This window comes from Rutilus rutilus (genome assembly GCF_951802725.1).
Source record: "Rutilus rutilus genome assembly, chromosome: 4".
Taxonomy (NCBI): Eukaryota; Metazoa; Chordata; class Actinopteri; order Cypriniformes; family Leuciscidae; genus Rutilus; species Rutilus rutilus.
The window spans coordinates 35617907-35636831 of NC_140212.1; the positions used below are offsets into that span (position 1 = coordinate 35617907).

At 41.7% G+C, this 18925-nt stretch overlaps 1 long non-coding RNA gene across 1 annotated transcript; it reads left to right on the forward strand.

The window, feature by feature from the left end:
• The first annotated feature begins 4059 nt into the window (after positions 1 to 4059).
• On the forward strand, positions 4060 to 15216 carry LOC311289951. The gene is made up of 3 exons (XR_014627251.1): positions 4060 to 4157; positions 15012 to 15062; positions 15150 to 15216. It is a non-coding gene; the product is annotated as an uncharacterized lncRNA (long non-coding RNA).
• Positions 15217 to 18925: the final 3709 nt, after the last annotated feature.

An 18925-nucleotide genomic window follows, 5' to 3' on the forward strand; every position in this document is an offset into this window, starting at 1 on the left:
CCATGCCTGATAGGAGGTTACAGACCACCCTCTCCATACATTTGCACAGCACAGATGTTAGTGCCACTGGTCTGAAGTCTTTTTGGGGATTGGAATGATGGTGGTTTCCCTCCACTGGTCAGGGACACACCCAGAGTCCAGGAGATGTTGGAACAGCCTGGTGAGAACGCCACTTAGCTGAGTGGAGCATTCTTTCAGCACCCTGCCTCTAAGCCTGTCAGGGCCAGAGGCCTTGTGTGGAATGACTCTGCGCAGTGTGGAGGTCACCAGCTGCTCGTCAATAAAGAGGGGTTGGAGGTTGGAGCTTGGAGCTGGGGGTTGGGGGGGGCCAGGTGGGTGTTGTACTTCCCCCATTGAAATGGGTGAAGAAGACGTTCAATTTCTCCGTAAGAGTTGGGTCTGGGCAGGCAACCCCTGCAGGCTTGAATGTTGTACCCATCATGATGTTGCCTCCCTCGCATTCCCAGAAGTTAACTTCTGCTCCACCTTGTTCTTATAATCAATCTTAGCCAGCTTGTTCTTATAATCAATCTTAGCCAGCTTGGCCTTCCTCCTAAACTCCTTCTCCAGTTCCCTCATCCTTTTTTATCTCCTCCCCCCAATCATTTCGATCTTCAAAGTACCAATTTATCGAGACCAAACATGGTATTTTCTGGAATGCATGTTCATTTCATGTTAGTCAGTTCATCAATAAATGAATGCAGGAGAGTTTGTTCTGATATCTGTGGCAGAGTTAGTTACTTGTTAGCATTCTATGTCTAACATCCTATCTGATCGCGGCCATGGCAACCAGGCCCCTTTCGCCCGCCTGGGGGGTTGGGACCCTGCTCTCGGATGGAAGTTTTTAAAGATTTGTGTGTGCATATGGCAAATAATTGTGTCTGATTTGTCTCAGTCGCTACAATCCTCACAGAATAAAATCTGTTAGAAAGTTAAAATCATTGTCACTATCATTAAAAAACAAATCCCAGTCTGTTAATTCAAAACAGCCCCTTAAAGATTTGGCTGCCTCCTTATTCCATACTCTAATGCATTGTGTTATGGGTTCCCCCGTTTTCAATTGTGACCTGTATCTTGGCAGTAACAAAATTACATTGTGATCAGAGCAGCCGAAAGGTGGGCATGATTTTGAAATATATGCGTCTGGGGTCAAGTGTATTCTGCATTCTGGTGGGGATTGTGACATGTTGTTCTAAATTTGGCAGATAGGTGGTGATATCGCACCTATTAAGGATGGAGAAGTCCCAACGATAAAGGTTCACGGTCGTGTGTTGGAACTGCAGGCTGTGAGTAAAACTGCTTCAAATGACTGTGTGTTGTTAGCTATCGGCGCGTAAGCACAGCACGTAAACAGTGAACAGCGCTCGTGATTCTTTAGCTCCGCTCACACGGCACACAGCGCTCGTTTTTTTTCCGGAAAGACTCAGTACAGCCTATCTTTCTTTTATAAATATAATAAAACTATAAATACTTTTTGGAGATATGAAGGATGCAATACTACTCTATAGGTACTCAAGATTAACATGAGATTGACTGAAACTGAGTGTTGGGTGGTGTGGGTGGTGTGGGTGGTGTGGCGGGTGTGGGGTGGTGTGGCGCAATGGATGACACATGCCTTTGGTGTGAGAGACCCGGGTTCGAATCCACTGTGAGACACCAATGTGTCCCTGAGCAAGACACTTAACCCCTAGTTGCTCCAGAGGCGTGCGACCTCTGACATATATAGCAATTGTAAGTCGCTTTGGATAAAAGCGTCAGCTAAATGAATAAATGTAAATGTAAATGTATCACCCCCCCCTTTAACTCTCCAACACCAATTTCCCTATGGGAGTATCTGGCCCGTTTAGAGTGTCCACCAGCAAATGATCATTCCTCTGATATAAATCGCTGAGAAGAACCTTTGTCAGTGCCTCCCCGGTCACTTGATACCCTGCATCTAAGCAATCCGTTAAAGGAAAAATTCTCAACACGTGAGCCGTCTGCGCCCTGTCCCTGAACCATATCTCCAAGGGAGAAGGAGACTCACCAACAAGCACTTCCGATTGGAGCCAAGCCAAGAAAGCCTGTCAACGCTGTCAACAGCTAACTCTAATTGAAATGCAGTCCAGCTGTTTTGGAACCCGCCCAAGCCTTTGCATTTACATAGTAGGTTGAAGAGTGTACTGCTGAGGTACTTGGCCACAGGCTGGACAACATGCCATAGGCCTAACCCATTTTCATCATCACGTAAAGGCAAGAGCATTGGTACTGTAAGGGAAACAGGTCAATTTAGCTCAAAGGGAATTATTAATACATTTATAGGGAATTTTGAAAGAATCACTTATTTTATGGCTGAGCAAATGACTCGTCCAGTGTTCATTTAAAAGGGCCGTAATTATCAGCTCTGCAACGAATATAAATATTATAAATAATACATCCCATTCCAGAGCCTCGTGCCGAGATGGCCGGCGCCATTCCAGAGGCCTCTGCCAAGATGGCCACCCCCACGCCAGACCCCTTTGCCAAGATGGTCACCGCCATGCCAGAGCCCCCAGCCCCTGACCTGCGTCCAGAGGGGACTCCAGCCCATGAGCCCATTCCAGGCCAAAACCCCATACCTCCACCCAAGGAATGTCACATCTTGTTTTGGTTTTGTTTCATGTTCTTGTTCCATGTCTGTCATGTGATCCCCATGTGATTGTGTCATGCTGTCATTGGTTAATTTGTGCACAGGTGTCCACTGTCTTGTTATCAGTCCTTGTATATTTAAGCCCTCATGTTTGTATTATTTATTGTATTATTCATGTAGTATTATTTCCTTGTAACCACTGTGGTAAGCGTCATGTCCATGTTTATGTTTTGAGTTCATTTCATGTCATGCCTTTGTTTTATGTTTGATCACGTTTTGTAAATAAACTGCACCTGGGTTCTCTGCAAACTTGGCTTCAGTGGATTTTACTTACACAATATTTGTGGCATGAAATCAATCACCACAGAAATAAATGTCAATTTGTTCATTATTTAAAAAAAAAAATTGTCAGGCACTTACAATGGAAATAAATGGGCAAAGCAGTATGTTAAAATAGTATAGCCACCTATGTAAACATCACTTACTAATTTTGTCTGTGTACATTTATATCCAAATGTTTCCTCTTTTTATGTCATAACCTAAAGCTGGTAAGCCTGATTACTGTTGTAAGATATGCTTATGGATACCTGAGAGTCATGTGACCATCTATATCAGAGGTCAGAAATATATCAGCGGTCAGGATAATCACTGGCACGTGACAATAGCTAATGTATTTAATTTAAATATAGTCACTCAAACTTGCATATGGACGTACAGTGCTTTTTTTTTTTTTTTTTTGAAGGGACAGAGATATGAATCAAGTTATTTTCTGTTGTGATCAACATAGTGCCACAAATGTTGTGAATAGAGATAAACGTTAACTGAACCCGGAACATTCCTTTGATTATGATTAACAATTAACTTGAACTACTTATTTTTCTGGAGCAATATAGATAAAGTACAAAAGACAGTAAATCAGGACACTATAAAAGGAACATGAGAGACTGTGAGGATGACAGAGCAAGAGCTGGAAACAAACATCAGTGAAGAATGAAGGGTTTAGTATGTTTACTGCTGCTGTTGGAAACCTTTGTGTGTGTCGTACAGCATCAGGTAGATGGAGGACTCAATGATAATGAGATCAGTCAACAGCTCAGATCTGAGGACGGAAGACAGAATCCACCTCAAACAGACACTTTGAGAGATGAAGCTTCAACTGACAGCCAACAAAACTACCATCTGTTCTTCACTGACATCCATGCAGCGCTGAGAGAACTGACCGCCACCGTTACAGAGCAGAAAGTGAACATCAGAGAACTGACCGCCACAGTTACAGAGCAGAAAACAAACATCAGAGAACTGACCGCCACAGTAACAGAGCAGAAAGTGAACATCAGAGAACTGACCGCCACAGTTACAGAGCAAAAAGTGAACATCAGAGAACTGACCGCCACCGTTGCAGAGCAGAAAACCATCAACAGAGAACTGACCGCAACGGATACAGAGCAGAAAGCAAACATCAGAGCTTTAGAGACACGACTGAGGGATGCTGAGAAGGCTGCAGAACAACAGACGTTTATCCTGGAAGAGCTGAACAAGAAAAATGATGGTACCTCAATAAAACATTCACTCTTTTATCAATGATCCTCAAAGTGAAACACCAATACAATACATTGCATAGTGTAAATGTTAGTGTAGTGTAAGTTTAGTGTGTAAATTGTCTAATATTTCCATTACAATTAGTGGTAAAGCTTTAGATTACAGCACAGAAAGGACTGCGTAATTAAGATGAATTTCACGAGTTCACATCTACATATAATTAGTACAATAAGTTTATGCGTATTTGGCGTGCTGTCCGGGGAGAGGGCTCCGAGCTCGGAGTTAGGCCCGAACCCAAAGTACTCCCCCAGTTGGTAAGTGTAGATGGAACTGGAAGTGAGGAGATGGGGTGGAGGAGGGATGCTGACAAACTTTCAATGAACAGAGATAGGTCTGCTGTGAATTTATACTCTGTCATTGAGTTGATTACTGATTAATCTCCAGCTGTGCATAATTTGGTTAGTTATCTGAACCTGCTCCTCCCGAACTTTGTTAATAAAACATAATTTAGTGTAACTTTCAGTAATTATAGTGTACCTATAAAGTACTTACATGTAAGTAAAGGGAACAATACATAAAGTTTTGGGAATAAAAGGGTAACAACCAGGATAATTAACAAATTATTTATACTGTAAGTATTTTAGAACTAAAGGGTACTTATTGATACAACAATCTTTTTGAGCAATTAAGCGAGAACAAACACTGTGTATCTTTTTGTAATAATAGTGTACCAACATAATGTGTAGGATTTTAAAAATGAGAATGTACATATCTGTGCATTTATACAGTATTTTTATTTTTGATACCAAAAGTGCAGATGTTTTAGTTTGGGCTCAGATGTTTCAAGGCAAGTAAAACAAAAACTATTGCAAAAATAAATTTTTAATACTGGGGAAATATATTCTTGTTCCATGTAGTTACAGGGCAAGTAAAATAAAAATGCATACACACAATCTAATATCACTGACTCGGAAACCTTTATTTAATAAAACAACTAATTTCAAAAGAGACATAGGCTACAACACTTCTTATTTTAAAGTAGCACTTTTTTCCATTTCCTTTTTTTATTTTCTTGCTTGGTCCTCTTCTCCTTTTTCAACCTTTCCACTGATTAATCTTACGAATGTGCATGAGAATCTAGTTCATGTTTGACGTAAATTTAAGCTCACTGTGAAGCGCAATGTGAAGCTTGACAGAAGCACGATGTGAAACTCGACTCACGTGAGAACTGTCGTGTTTGTTTCTAATTGTTATTATCTGTTGTTTGTATTTTATTGTGAGCAATGTTTAAAAAAGAAAAGAAAAAAGACGGCATCCGACTTTCACGTGAGTTTCTCGGCTCGCTCATGTCACTCTTGACGTGGACTCAACCCTCTCATGCATTCGCTGGTGATAGTTCATCTGAAGCGATAGTCTACAGTTTAAAATTGTTTAAATACTGGTATTTTTCTTACATACACTTATCGTTTCACTTGAGAAGACATTGATTCATCCATTGGGGTCGTTATGGATTACTGTATGTGGCGAGATGGTGAGGCGGAGAGCAAGATGATAACTAAGATAAGCAAAAGCTCACGTGAAGATACTCAAAGTCTTAACTGTAGCCAACTACGCCACCTAGGGACTTTCACCCCAGGATATAATAGTACTCAGAAAATCTAAACCCCAGGTTCGTTCTTTCCAGAGAGAACTGAGACAGCTCTGCCAATTAAAACAATTTTTATTTTATTAAAATATAATGCACATGACAGTCACTAATAAGTACCTTCAATACATTTACCTTTTACATTACCGACACATACAAGAAAAAGGTACTTAAAATAAAGAAAAGAAAAATAAAGATTTAAACACTACGGGCAGCACTTGGGTCGTCAAAAGACACTAACAGGGAAAGAGAATCCTGCCCCACCTCAAACAGTAATCGCTCACTACAACCAACCACTCACACTGGTGTTGCACACTAGAAAGGGAATGAGAAACTCACACTCAAGTGTTAAACACTACACCCCAAAAAGAGAGGTGGGCAAAGTTCCCTTTTTACCATTGGCCACAGGAGACCCGAGCACTTACATTAAATTACAAATAACAGAAAAAAAGAAAACTTTATAAATCAACAGCTGCTTGTTCTTCAGTAGATTTCCTCAATGGGAAGCACTTCGTCTACAAAATACAAATTAGAAAGAAAATCACACAGATTATAACAATTACTAGTAAAAGAAAATACCACAAAACAAGAACATTAATGAAAATAAAACAACATTCAAAATAGAAACAAAACAGCAGCGTAATCCGGGGCCGTGCGTCTTGCCATTAAAGATAAGCTTACACCGCTCAGAGCTGGAAGCAAGCCTGTTATGAACGTTCCTTCCGACTGCGTTCACAATGATTCGAACACGACTGTACAGGTTCTCGCTGCACTCGAATTGTGTAGTGACTGATCAAACAATGAGCAGAATAAATGCCCCGAACCACACGACTCCACTAGGAACAGGCAACCAGGATGCAAAAAGTAACACGTCCCCAGCCATTTGAAGGCTGGATTTTTATTTAGAGCGTAATCATGGTAATTAGTCACCAGCCGGTTACCTGACACCACTAACTCTACTGGGCAAATAATTCAGTTCTCCACCAGGGGGAGGAACGAAGGGAAATACCCAATCTGCTACACAAAGGCTGTAGTGCTTTCCTAGTGACCACACTGACTTACTCCAGGTGAAATTTTTACAATACCTAATACTGTTTTACATAATAATATAATACTGTAATTCACTAAAAGGGGTTTTGTTTGTTTAAGGTTGTAGTACATTAATAGGGGCTACATTATTATTAACAGTAGTGCCTGAACCTGTATGCATTGGTGCAGCAAATCTGACAGATAATGAACAGCAATATCATGGAGGCATTCAAGATACTGTACAGTGCACTGTTTTATTTCTATTATCTTTCTAATTATTCATGGAATACCACTGGGATTATACATAAAAGTTGTAATTAATTCCTCGTGGTTAGAGTAATTGTCACCGGTGCAGGCCGGGGCGGACTCGGATGACCAGCCGCCCCTGACTCCAGACACCACCGTGAGGAGCCGACACCACAGGCACGCGACAGACGGACAAAGGAGGAGGCAAGTAGTTTAGTTCACAAGCAACAATCTTTATTGAATAATAATCAACTTGGGGAAAGAATGAGCAACTCTTGTCTTCTAAGGCTATTCGGCCGGAGTAGCCGCTGGATCGACTATTCACTGTCTTCGAGACCCAATGGTGTAATAGTGGCTGGGAAGGCTTACTCCACAGCGTTGCTGCACATCTGCAGGATTCAGACAGTAAATAACAGGCAATGTTTCTTCGCTCAGCAGTAGATTCTCTTATCAGGACATGCAAGGGAAATCGTAACTTTAAAACTCACTTCACAGCGTTGCTGCACATCTGCAGGACTCAGACGGTAGGTAACAGGTAAGGTTTCTTCTCTTAACAGCAGCTTCTCTTACCAGGACATGAGAGGGAAATTGTGACTTTAAAACTCACTTCACAGCGTTGCTGCACATCTGCAGGACTCAGACGGTAGGTAACAGGTGGGCTTTTCTTCTCTTAACAGCAGCTTCTCTTATCAGGTCGTGAGAGGGAAATTGTGACTTTAAAACTCACTTCACAGCGTTGCTGCACATCTGCAGGACTCAGACGGTAGGTAACAGGTAAGGTTTCTTCTCTTAACAGCAGATTCTCTTATCAGGTCGTGAAAGGGGAATTGTGACTTTAAAACTCACTTCACAGCGTTGCTGCACATCTGCAGGACTCAGGCGGTAGGTAACAGGTAAGGTTTCTTCTCTTAACAGCAGCTTCTCTTATCAGGTCGTGAGAGGGGAATTGTGACTTTAAAACTCACTTCACAGCGTTGCTGCACATCTGCAGGACTCAGGCGATAGGTAACAGATAAGGTTTCTTCTCTTATCAGCAGATTCTCTCGTCAGGACATAAAAGGGAAATTGTGACTTTAAAACTCACTTCACAGCGTTGCTGCACATCTGCAGGACTCAGGCGGTAGGTAACAGGTAAGGTTTCTTCTCTTATCAGCAGATTCTCTTAACAGGACGTGAGAGGGAAATTGTGACTTTAAAACTCACTTCACAGCGTTGCTGCACATCTGCAGGACTCAGGCGGTAGGTAACAGGTAAGGTTTCTTCTCTTAACAGCAGATTCTCTCGTCAGGACATAAAAGGGAAATTGTGACTTTAAAACTCACTTCACAGCGTTGCTGCACATCTGCAGGACTCAGACGGTAGGTAACAGGTGGGCTTTTCTTCTCTTAACAGCAGCTTCTCTTATCAGGTCGTGAGAGGGAAATTGTGACTTTTCCACAACCATACGATTCTTCATGAGACTTGAACTTTCAGAGAGAGGGAGAGGATTATCAGGAGCCTTCAATGAGGAATGAAAGAATGAAAGCAGGTGTTGGAAGACTCTTCTCAGCATAGCACACAGCACTCGTGTTCACTACAAATCCACAGCATTAATTCAGCGTGCATCAGGTAAGGCAAACAACTGCAAATCACTCACACAGTAGGGCTGATCAGAAGCCTCGCTTCATCCATGCATTTCAACGGAAATATTCACTCTCAATTCCTCTCCAATCTTTCTTCCTTCCTCTTCCATAGCAGATCCGAGCAGCAGTTCAATCCAGTAGTATTCCACAACAGTTACAGGAGATCTTCTACCCCAAAACACAACTGAGACCCAGCCAAACAACTGATCAACTGAACACCGATCAACCTTTACCAGTTCCAACCTTCGCCCTAACTCGACTCTGAATGGCTCTTTTATCCTCCTCTTGTGAAGCGGAAAGCCTGTACAAACACCGCTCCTCTCTCTCCCTCACACCTGTCGTGCATCAGCTGTAATTAGTTCGCGCAATATCTCCGCTACACCCGGAACCGGAGTGAGGTGTTACACCAAAATAATTCCCCTCGGGAAACATGGGAAGAAAACAAAGGTTCCGCTTTTCCCCGCATTTTGTCACCCGTGACATAATATTTCAATTTCACTTCTTAAATTTTTTGCTGTTGTTGATCCTCTCTTGGTTTAAGTTTTTCTTATATCCTCATAAACCCTTTAACTGATTGTTTTGTCAAGTACTTTTTATTTTACTATATTTTCGTTTAGTGAAGTGACGTAAAAGTTTAAGCAAAACAAATGTGTGTGTTTGAATAAAAATTTTTCAAATGTTTTCAGTCAGGACTACTTTGGGTAAACAAAAATATTTAAGCAATTGAACATGTTATTTAATATTTATTCATTGCATTATGTAATTGGTTAACACACATAACTATAACTGTTAGTGGTTTGTTACATAATTAATCCTTTTCATGTTTACCATTGTGAACAGTGCCAAAGATGGTACCCAATGTATGCTGTGTAATGGATTTTTCGCACTGAATCTGACTATCTGGGTCTCGTCTACAAATCGACGTCCCCTAACGTCTACTGTCGACGTTTAGTCTATCTGGGTCTACAAATCGACGTCCCCACTCAATAAGTCACCTAGTCTAAACTTGTTTTCTTACTAACTAGTTTTCTTGCTGCGCAGCATAAATGATAAACGAGACAGACTTCAGTAAATGTCCCTCAGATGGTTTATTCAAACGGCCGGGAGTTCTCGAGCAATACTCAGAGATTCTCGGCCCAACATAAGAATACAATAGGCTTTATAGGGTAAAGCTAGGCCTGTCGCGATAGTCAATAAATCAATTAATCGCACGATAAAAAAAATGAGCTCGATAATTTTTCCGGCCGTGATAATTCCATTTGCATGCTTGTTTGTTTTCCTCGTCTCTCTCTCGCTCTACCAAATAGACTGGATGACCACTCTCGGTTCCTTAGCGAATCCTCTTGTCAGTTGCATGGTCTTTGTGTGGGGAGGCGGCGCCGCGCCGCTTGTCAGTCACATGGTCTTTGTATGGGAAAGCGCCGGCGGGACTGCTTGCGGCTACTGCCGGGAGAGAGAGAAGTTGTGAGTTGGAGGAAGAAAAAAAAGAAAAAGATGGAATTGGTTTCAAAGCCAAACGCGACAGCGAGCCCGATCTCATGCAAATGCGTATCTATACCACGAATGTTATTTCTCGTGCCATTTATACGCCAAAAATAGTTTTTGCGTGCATATGATATGCACTTTATGGCGTGTAATACGCACGCCCCTAATCCCAACCAAGTATTTTCAGTGTGTAGCATATACACGCAATAAAGTGCGTCTCCGTCTTCCCGACAGTAAATTACACAATCACTCGGGCGTTTGTTTAGTCGACAAAGTAACAGGAGGACAGTGCAAAATGGTGTGATATGGCCTGTTGGGTTTTTATTTTATTTTATTTGTTTACAAAGGTCCTAACCGGCAGTTTTGCCTTATGGAATGTATCACTATTTATGTCTTAGCCTAATGTTTAATATTTTTTGAAGTGCAATTTTGTTTACATCCATTTTATTGTTTTTGGTATTTATTCAAGTGATTTTTTTTGTTAACAGACACTGAGAGTCCATTGCTTTTATAGTTTTTGGTTGTTTTGTTAATTTTTTTGTGGATATTTAAAATGTTTTCCGTTTTCAGTGTTTAATATTCTTAAGAAATAAAAGTTTATAGATCTTTGAAAAGGTGTACCTGCATTATTATGCCATTATCATTATATTAGATGAAAATGGTCTCAAATGACAATATTATCGTTTATCGCAATAATTTCTTGGACAATTTATCGTCCAGCAAAATTTGTTATCGTGACAGGCCTAGGTAAAGCCAGACACATCAAAATAGAATCATCATGACTAACATGTCATGCGCTATCAATATGATTGGTTAAATTGTTTAAAACCAGCCCCCCCTTTCATTACCCTTTGTTAGCTATGTCAGCAAAATATAAAAAACATTGTAAGGGGTTAATATTTCAGTCAATAATTTCACAATACAGTCAAAATAAACAGAACATTGAGTCCATTTTCAAAGTTCCAATTGACCAAGGTTACATTGAGTCAAAAGTTTGTTAAAAGGTTAGATCATATCGAAAGTTCGTCTGGTGGCTACATCCTAAATAAAAAGGAAGTAAAAGTTATCCTGTTTTATTGTTAGATCTGGAATGGAAAGTTAGTCACCATCAGACATAAAAATGGGAAGTGTAATAAAAAGTTTATCATAATATGAAAATCTAAGTTTAGATTTTCATGGTTACTAACATAATTAATCTTATCTAATTAAAATCTACTGCAGCTGCATTGGACTATCACCAGACAAGCTACCTGGAAAAGATGCCCAATGGTTGTGCTCACTGTGTACCTTAAACAGTGGAACATCATTAAAGAATATCTGCTGAAACTTCTGCTTTATTGTCCTTGTTTCAATATGGATTACCACTGTATATCTGTATTTTGGGACTTACAGTTAAAGACCCAAGGACCAGATATGATTTATTAAGACCAGGCGTTAGAAGTGCAGTCAATTTAAAGGGGTCATATAATGCCATTTTTGTACAAGCTAATATGATTCTTTAGGGTCTAAATGAAAAGTTTGTAATATACTTTAATTAAAAATTCTCATTAGTATTGTAAGAAAACACTCATTTTACCTGGCCAAAAACAGCTCTGTTTTCAGCACGCCGTTTAAGTGCATGTGTCTTTAAATGATAATGAGCTTTGCTCACCCCGCCCCTCTGTTCTGTGCATACACCGTTTGTAACACAATAACACAATAACCATAACGCGTTGTTCATTATAAACGTGGGATTATGAATTATATTGATAACGTCGTACATAGAAAACATGCCGTAATGTACCCTGAGTGTAAAAATAGCCGAATTCATCGTGAAGCGTGCTAGCGATTTGCAAAGATTAATATAAAGGTTAATAAAACATTACACTCACTTCAGTTCTTCTGGAGGTGCAGCAGGAACACGAATAGTTGGTACCGATCCTTTTTTCAGGAGCAGCTTCTTAGCAAAACCAGCTTTATACTGACCCTCGTTTGTAAAGCAGTCTGGTGTGTGAAATGATTCGCGCAAACATGAAAGCATTGACGTTGATCGTGGGGAATATTCCCTTCGAAAACAAAACTCAGCCACTGCGTCTTCAGCGGTTCGGATTTAGAAACATCAAAATGACTGCTGTGTTCCTTATTACACCCAAGAACAGAACACCACAATCGCTTAGATGCCATTCTGCTCATAGACAGTGCTCCAGTGAGTATCAACAATGACGCGCGGACTGTGATGACAGACAGCTCGCTTACGAGCGAGGGTGGGACTGTGTTGAAACGCTGCTGTCAATCACAAATCGTGGGAGGGGCGTCCGACCGTGTGACGTCACTAGGTCGAACGGCTTGATTTTAGAGATTGGAAAACATATAAGGAGCAGTAGCGTTTTTTGGCACGGGCGAACCGGGCAATCGCCCGGGGCGGCATTTTTTGGGGGGCGGCGCCGCCGGCACGAGCAGAAAAAATAAATAAAAATAATCTGAACAAACAAGAACATAAGAAATAATGTGATCAGAATAAATGAAATGAAAGAGAAAGAAGGATATAGAGAGAAGAGATAAGAGGGTAACTTAATTCACAGACCTAAGAGCTAGACACCTGAAATCAGCTTTTAGAGAGATCAATACTTGCAAGATTTTGTACTCTTTCAGTGGGATGCTGGAAAAGGGGGTGTGCACGTGTCCGGCTGGTTTGCGTCTAGCGTCGTCTTCCGGTGTCGTTTCGCGAGACGATGTAAAGGCTCACTTGAATTTAACGTTACCGAGAAAGTTCAGATCATTTCCCTTGTGGAGGGGAAACCCAGCAAACACATTTACGTTGTGGCAACGTCTCTGGCACGTTGCATTTCTGCTATGGCAACGTCGCTGTCTACGTGCTCGCAACATTGTAACAACGTAGAATTGTAAGACGTGACAGGGCTGTAGCAACGTTGTTGCGCGACATTTATAAACTGAGAGACGACGTTCTGACAATATGGTGCATTTTGTTAGATAATTATATACTTTTATCATTTATTGTTTATCTATATTTTTATTTAATAGGGCTATCAACTACTGCAAGTGTAGCCTACACTTTGAAGAGTAAAAATGACAGAAAGTTTAGTTAATTCAACTTTATTAAAACTGCATTTAATCAAATTGCACTTCCAAAAGTCATACATTTGTGAAAAAAAAAATATATAAAAAAATAAATAAATAAATGAATATACAAATTTATTTTAAGTATAATAAATAAAACATAAAAAGCAAAGGCAGATCAGAACATTTAATGAACAAAACCGGGTCTGTATGCAGACAGTAGCCGAAAGCAGGTGTCACCGGGGAAACATCCACAAATCCAGAGGAGCAAAGAAACGAATGAGACTAAATAGCGGAAAAATCAAATGACAAACTAAACAGTGCGAGCGAGGCTACAATCACATTAGAAATTAAAGTTGTAGGTTGTGTTTGATAGCTGAGGTAGGCTAAACGCAATACTCACGTGTCCTTGCTCGATGATGAATGAGAACACAATGAGCCCAACAACAGGTGGTTGGAATTAAAAAGTCTGATTTTCCCGCTTCAGGGCAGTGACGAGTACATTATGTAGTCCAGTGGTTGTCCTGACAACCTAGGCACAACCTTAAGCAATGGCCCTGAACGGTGGTTTAATGTCAACATTGTGACAACGCTGTAACAACCTTCACTACACAACGTAGTTATAGCAACCTTTTGGCCACGTTGTTAAAACGTTGTTAGAAGGTTGGCTACGTTGCGCCAACGTTCTGTGTTTGCTGGGAAGGCGAGTATGAACTTAGTTGCAAAGGACGGCAGGGCAGCTCCTACATGACGCGGGGGTATGCGTCCCAGAGAGAGAGGCCAAGGCCTGTTCCAGCTGGTTCCGTTGGGAGAGGAGAAGCGCTGCTCGTGGAGAAGAAGCAGTATAAGACGTGAGAGCGAGAGAGAGAGAGAGAGGGGTGCGAGGGTCTGCACCTTTAAAGGGAATCTGCTTCCCCCCTCTTTTTGGGACAACAGCCAATCGTATCTTCTGATCTGAAGCGGGAAAAAGTTCCTTTGTTTGTGAAGAAACGCCTACTTTGACTATGTCATGTGAGAGATAGAATTCGTATTTTCTCTTTCAGAAAGATAATACCCATGAGAATACATTTCATTGTAATCTCATACATATATGCAATTCCGTGAGATCACTACGATTAGAATGATACCAGAAATGGTGTGTACAGAATATGGGAATACAGATATGCATTTCAAATGTAGAATTCTGAGCATTTTAGGTGTCAATTGATTTCTATGATAGAACAAAGACATCTCAATCTGCCATGGAAATTATACACACATAAAAATACATATCAAAAGCATTGCTATTGGATCATATGTGGAGATTTTTGTTTCAAAGTCCACGAGTGTTCTTGTGCGTGTGTGTGGAATGTCTGGAATGTCTTTGAGGCTTGTCACGTGATTCAAAGGCATGTGGGTTTTAGAGAGAGGGGATTTTAAACAACAGGGTTCCTTCTGTTTAAGTGTCTTCTGCCTTGTGTCTGTTTAAGCCTTCTGTGACTCAAATGTCTCTCTAGAGAGCCACAAAGTTGCAATTTTGACAGTCCAAGCAGACTTAGGGGCGTCAGTGCAGGACGTGAACAGACCTCTTGTCTTCTCAGACAATGAAGGATGTGTTTGCGAGATCAGGATTCACTAATTTGAAAAGCAGCTGACCGGATGTCATTGTTGCTACAAGGGTAATGGAAACGCGGCTACTGTGAGTTCATTTGAATTACGCAGTACTTTGCGGGCTGTAATCTAAAATGTTACCCAATTATTTGTATAAATGTCATTTAACAGAATCTTTATTCCTTCACAGAAATATCAAATCTTACTCTGGGTCAAGTGGAGTTGAGAAAGGAAAATAGAGGTGAAAGTGTGCTTGAATAATGTTAAATTCAGTGTATACATTCTCAGTGTTATTAAGTAATATATTGTTTGTGTTTTTCAATAACAGACAGAGAAATAGCTTTTTCAGCTTCACTGATGCAATCTGGCAGTGGAAATATTGGCCCTTTTACCACTGAAATCACACTAACCTACAGGAATGTCTTCACAAACATAGGGAACGCCTACAACCCTATTACAGGTAATTATCAATGAAATGAGTCATAAAACTCAGTTTATAGTAAAGAAAACCCTTTTGCTGCATTCAGACCTCTCTGCAGTTGTGTAATGTGTTTAAGAGAATTAAATGATTTGCCATCTTTCAAAACTTACACAGTGTGTTTGGTAATTAAGTGATCATACAGGAAACGTCTCGGTTACGTATGTAACCCTCGTTCCCTAAGTAGGGAACAGAGACGTTACGTTGTGACGACGAATGGGGTTTCACTTAGAAAGCCTCTCACCTTTAAGTATACAAAACGAGCCAATGGCAAGAAAATGCCATGGGTCTGCGGAATTTGCATAGTGTAACTCTGCCCCATCTCGTGGGTATATAAGGAAGTACGCTGGCAACATGCAAATATGTTTTCTCGCTGAGGAGCTGAGTCTGAACTCCGGCGTTCCAGCGGTACAGCGGAAGTGGTAGGGAGATGTAACATCTCCGTCCTCTACTCAGGGAACGAGGGTTACATATGTAACCGAGACGTTCCCTTTCATGGTTACTACGAGTTACGTCGTGCGACGAATGGGGTTCCCAGTCTAATCACGCCACCTCGGCTGTCTTCCAGTGCCCTGCGTAAGTCTGAGATCCCTGTCGTGAGACTAGCACAGATGAAGGACTCCTACTTAACACAGGAATACCAAGGTACACTGGGAAACATATCTCAGTGGAAATATGCAATCAGTGCCAGACCGAGGGGAGGGGAGAGAGAGAGGGGGGAGGGGACTTAGAGAATAACATATGACCCAGAGGGGGCTGCATATGGTGAATCACTGGGGTGTCCAGCCGCAGGTGGAATATTTCAATCCCAGGAGTGGCAATGTGGCTTGCCGAGGGAAAGACACATGCTCAGAGAGGATTACAGTAGAAATGTATATGTACAACACATGTAGGGGTCGCCTAGAGGGGGAACCATGCACATGGAGGCACCTGGCCAACGCGAAAGCTGGCGGTGGCATAACTCTGGCGTTGACGTCAACAGCACTGGAGGAAACTCAGGGCTTATAAGGCTCACCTGAGGAGAATATCGCACGTATCCCGTCCGTGGAAAGGAATGGCAAGCAAGCGAAGACACCTGAGCAGAATCTAGTACCGGCTGGTTGAAGCGAGTACATGAGTAGAAACTGGCTCCATTCGGAGATTGTATAATCTCGCGAATGTGTTGGCTGTCGCCCAGCCTGCAGCTCTGCAGATGTCTGTCAGCGAGGCGCCATGCGCTAGAGCCCAAGAGGTGGCCACACTCCGGGTGGAGTGGGCCGTCACACCAAGGGGGCACGGTCGACTTTGCTGCTGGTATGCCAAAGCAATGGCGTCCACCAACCACTAACCTTTGCTTGAAGAGAGCCTTTCCCTTCAGCTTCCCACCATAACAGACAAAGAGCTGGTCTGAGGTCCTGAAACACTGCGTTCTGTCTACGTAAGCACGGAGGGCGCGTACTGGACAGAATAGTGCCAAGGCTGGGTCTGCCTCCTCAAGGGCAGCGCTTGCAGGTTCACCACCTGGTCTCGAAAGGGAGTGGTGGGAACCTTGGGCACGTATCCAGGCCGGGGTCTCAGGATCACGTGAGAGTTAGCCGGCCCGAATTCCAGGCAAGCTTTGCCAACAGAAAATGCCTGCCATCCGCGGCCTCTTGGAGCTCGGAGGAAGGGGCATCAGTTCTTAGAAAATAAAGATTCTCCACCAGCCCTCCACCGGGGGAAGGAGTGGTCCTGCTACCAACTCCTGAGAAGAACTGAACCCTAACTCCAAGCTGCCCATCTCAAGAGTGCAGCTTAGCCTGACGTTTGGCCAGCTATTCCAACCTCCTCCTGCCCGGGGCCAGTGAAGGCTCGAGGGGAGGATCCGCAGGGAGGCGGCTTCGGCGGGAAGCAGACTAAGGAGACCGCACGGACGGATGACTGTCCCAAGAGATGAATTCTCAGACCCCCTCACATTAGGGATGTTAACCGATGACCGTTTGACCGATGGTTGACCGTTTTAACGTTAACCGGTCAAAATTGTCGGTAGTCGGTTAAAAAAAAAAAAAGTGATCTCTAAATTAGGCTATTATAGACAGTGGACTAAACGCTATTACAGTTAGCCATCTCATTCCAATATCTTTTTGTGTGAAGTGAACAAATCCCTCACACTCAATTTTTCATAACTCGCCTGTTTGTAGGCTACTTAATAAACCAATAAAAACATTTGGCGCGAGGTCACAGCGTTTGGGTTCGCACGCTCACAAGGTTTGCGAAAAGTAAAGGCAACAAGCTAAAACACTCGAGGTTAGAGCCAGGGCAGACGACAGGATGAAGCGTGCAAAGAAGTGTGTGAGACCATTTCACCAAAAAGAATGACACAGATGTAAGTTGCAACTTGTGTGATACAGTGCTTAAATACAGTAGTAACACATCATCTATGATGTATCACCTGAAAACGCGACACCCGCAAGCTTCGGGTGAGAAAGGTAGCCAAAGCGGGAGGTGAGAAAGGTAGCCAAAGCGGGAGGCAGAGCGGCAGAGAGTTGCGACAGAGTTGCGAAATTGCAGGCACGATATTGCACAATATTAGGAAAATATTACGATATTGGGGAAAAATTACATTGCGATATTTTTTTTCCCAACGATAGCCTATATATTGCGATATTGCGAGCCATGATCAATATAGGCCTACTAAAGTAAATAATTACCATTCCATGATATTAATAATTTCACTAATAAGCAAGCTTCATTACAAGTGACAAAAAGGTCACTTAATATTTTATTCCAAAATTAGAACATATTTCTGTCAGAATTCGGTGAACGTTCTACGCAATCCAACTTGGCGGCGCTCTTAACAGATGTAATTTGTTCATTATTTCCTCAAAATAAGTAAAAAAAATCTCTCTCTCTCTCTCTCTCTCTCTCTCTCTGTTTTCGGTGCTGATGCAGTGACGCGTTCATGTAAACAGCACCTAAAAGCTGTCACAAAGAACCAGCAAAAGTAATGTAAATGTAAAATATTGCAATGAGACAAATTTAATTGTCTATTAATAAACAAGTGTTTTCTGTGTCGGCTGCAAAGATGAAGTCTGACTCGCGATCTTCGCAGTAGTGAACGCGCCGGAGAGAAATACACATTTCATTCGGATTACATCGTTTTATTTTGTTTTGAATGGTTCTGTTTAAAAGTAGAGATTTCTGTAGATAATATATATTTCTGTTTGTTTAGGTGTGTGAGGCGAGAGTAAGCTATACGCTGAGTTTCGGTTCATGGATGATAGATTAACGTTAGCTCCAGTTCAGGCGCTGGCGCCTCCGTGTCGTGATATCTATCTGCTATATTTACTTTTTATTTATTAAATCGAGAAAATTGGATAATGAAACACTGATTAAAATTAAGATACAATTAATACAAAACGAAATTCGTTTTAAAGAAAGGCTTTGTGCTTTCTGTTTGAGGTCTCTGTGAAAGTTTTAAAGCAGTCTTTTAGTGCCGCTTTGATCGGTCGCGTCCGTAATGGAGAACTGTCACGTAAAATAGTTTTTTCCTCATAAATGCGAAACACGAAAAATAAAAGACAAAAGACTTTTTTAAAAAGACAACCATCCACAACTTTATAACACTCCAGGCAAAGTACCTCTTTTTGGTCAACATCCTCCTTTCT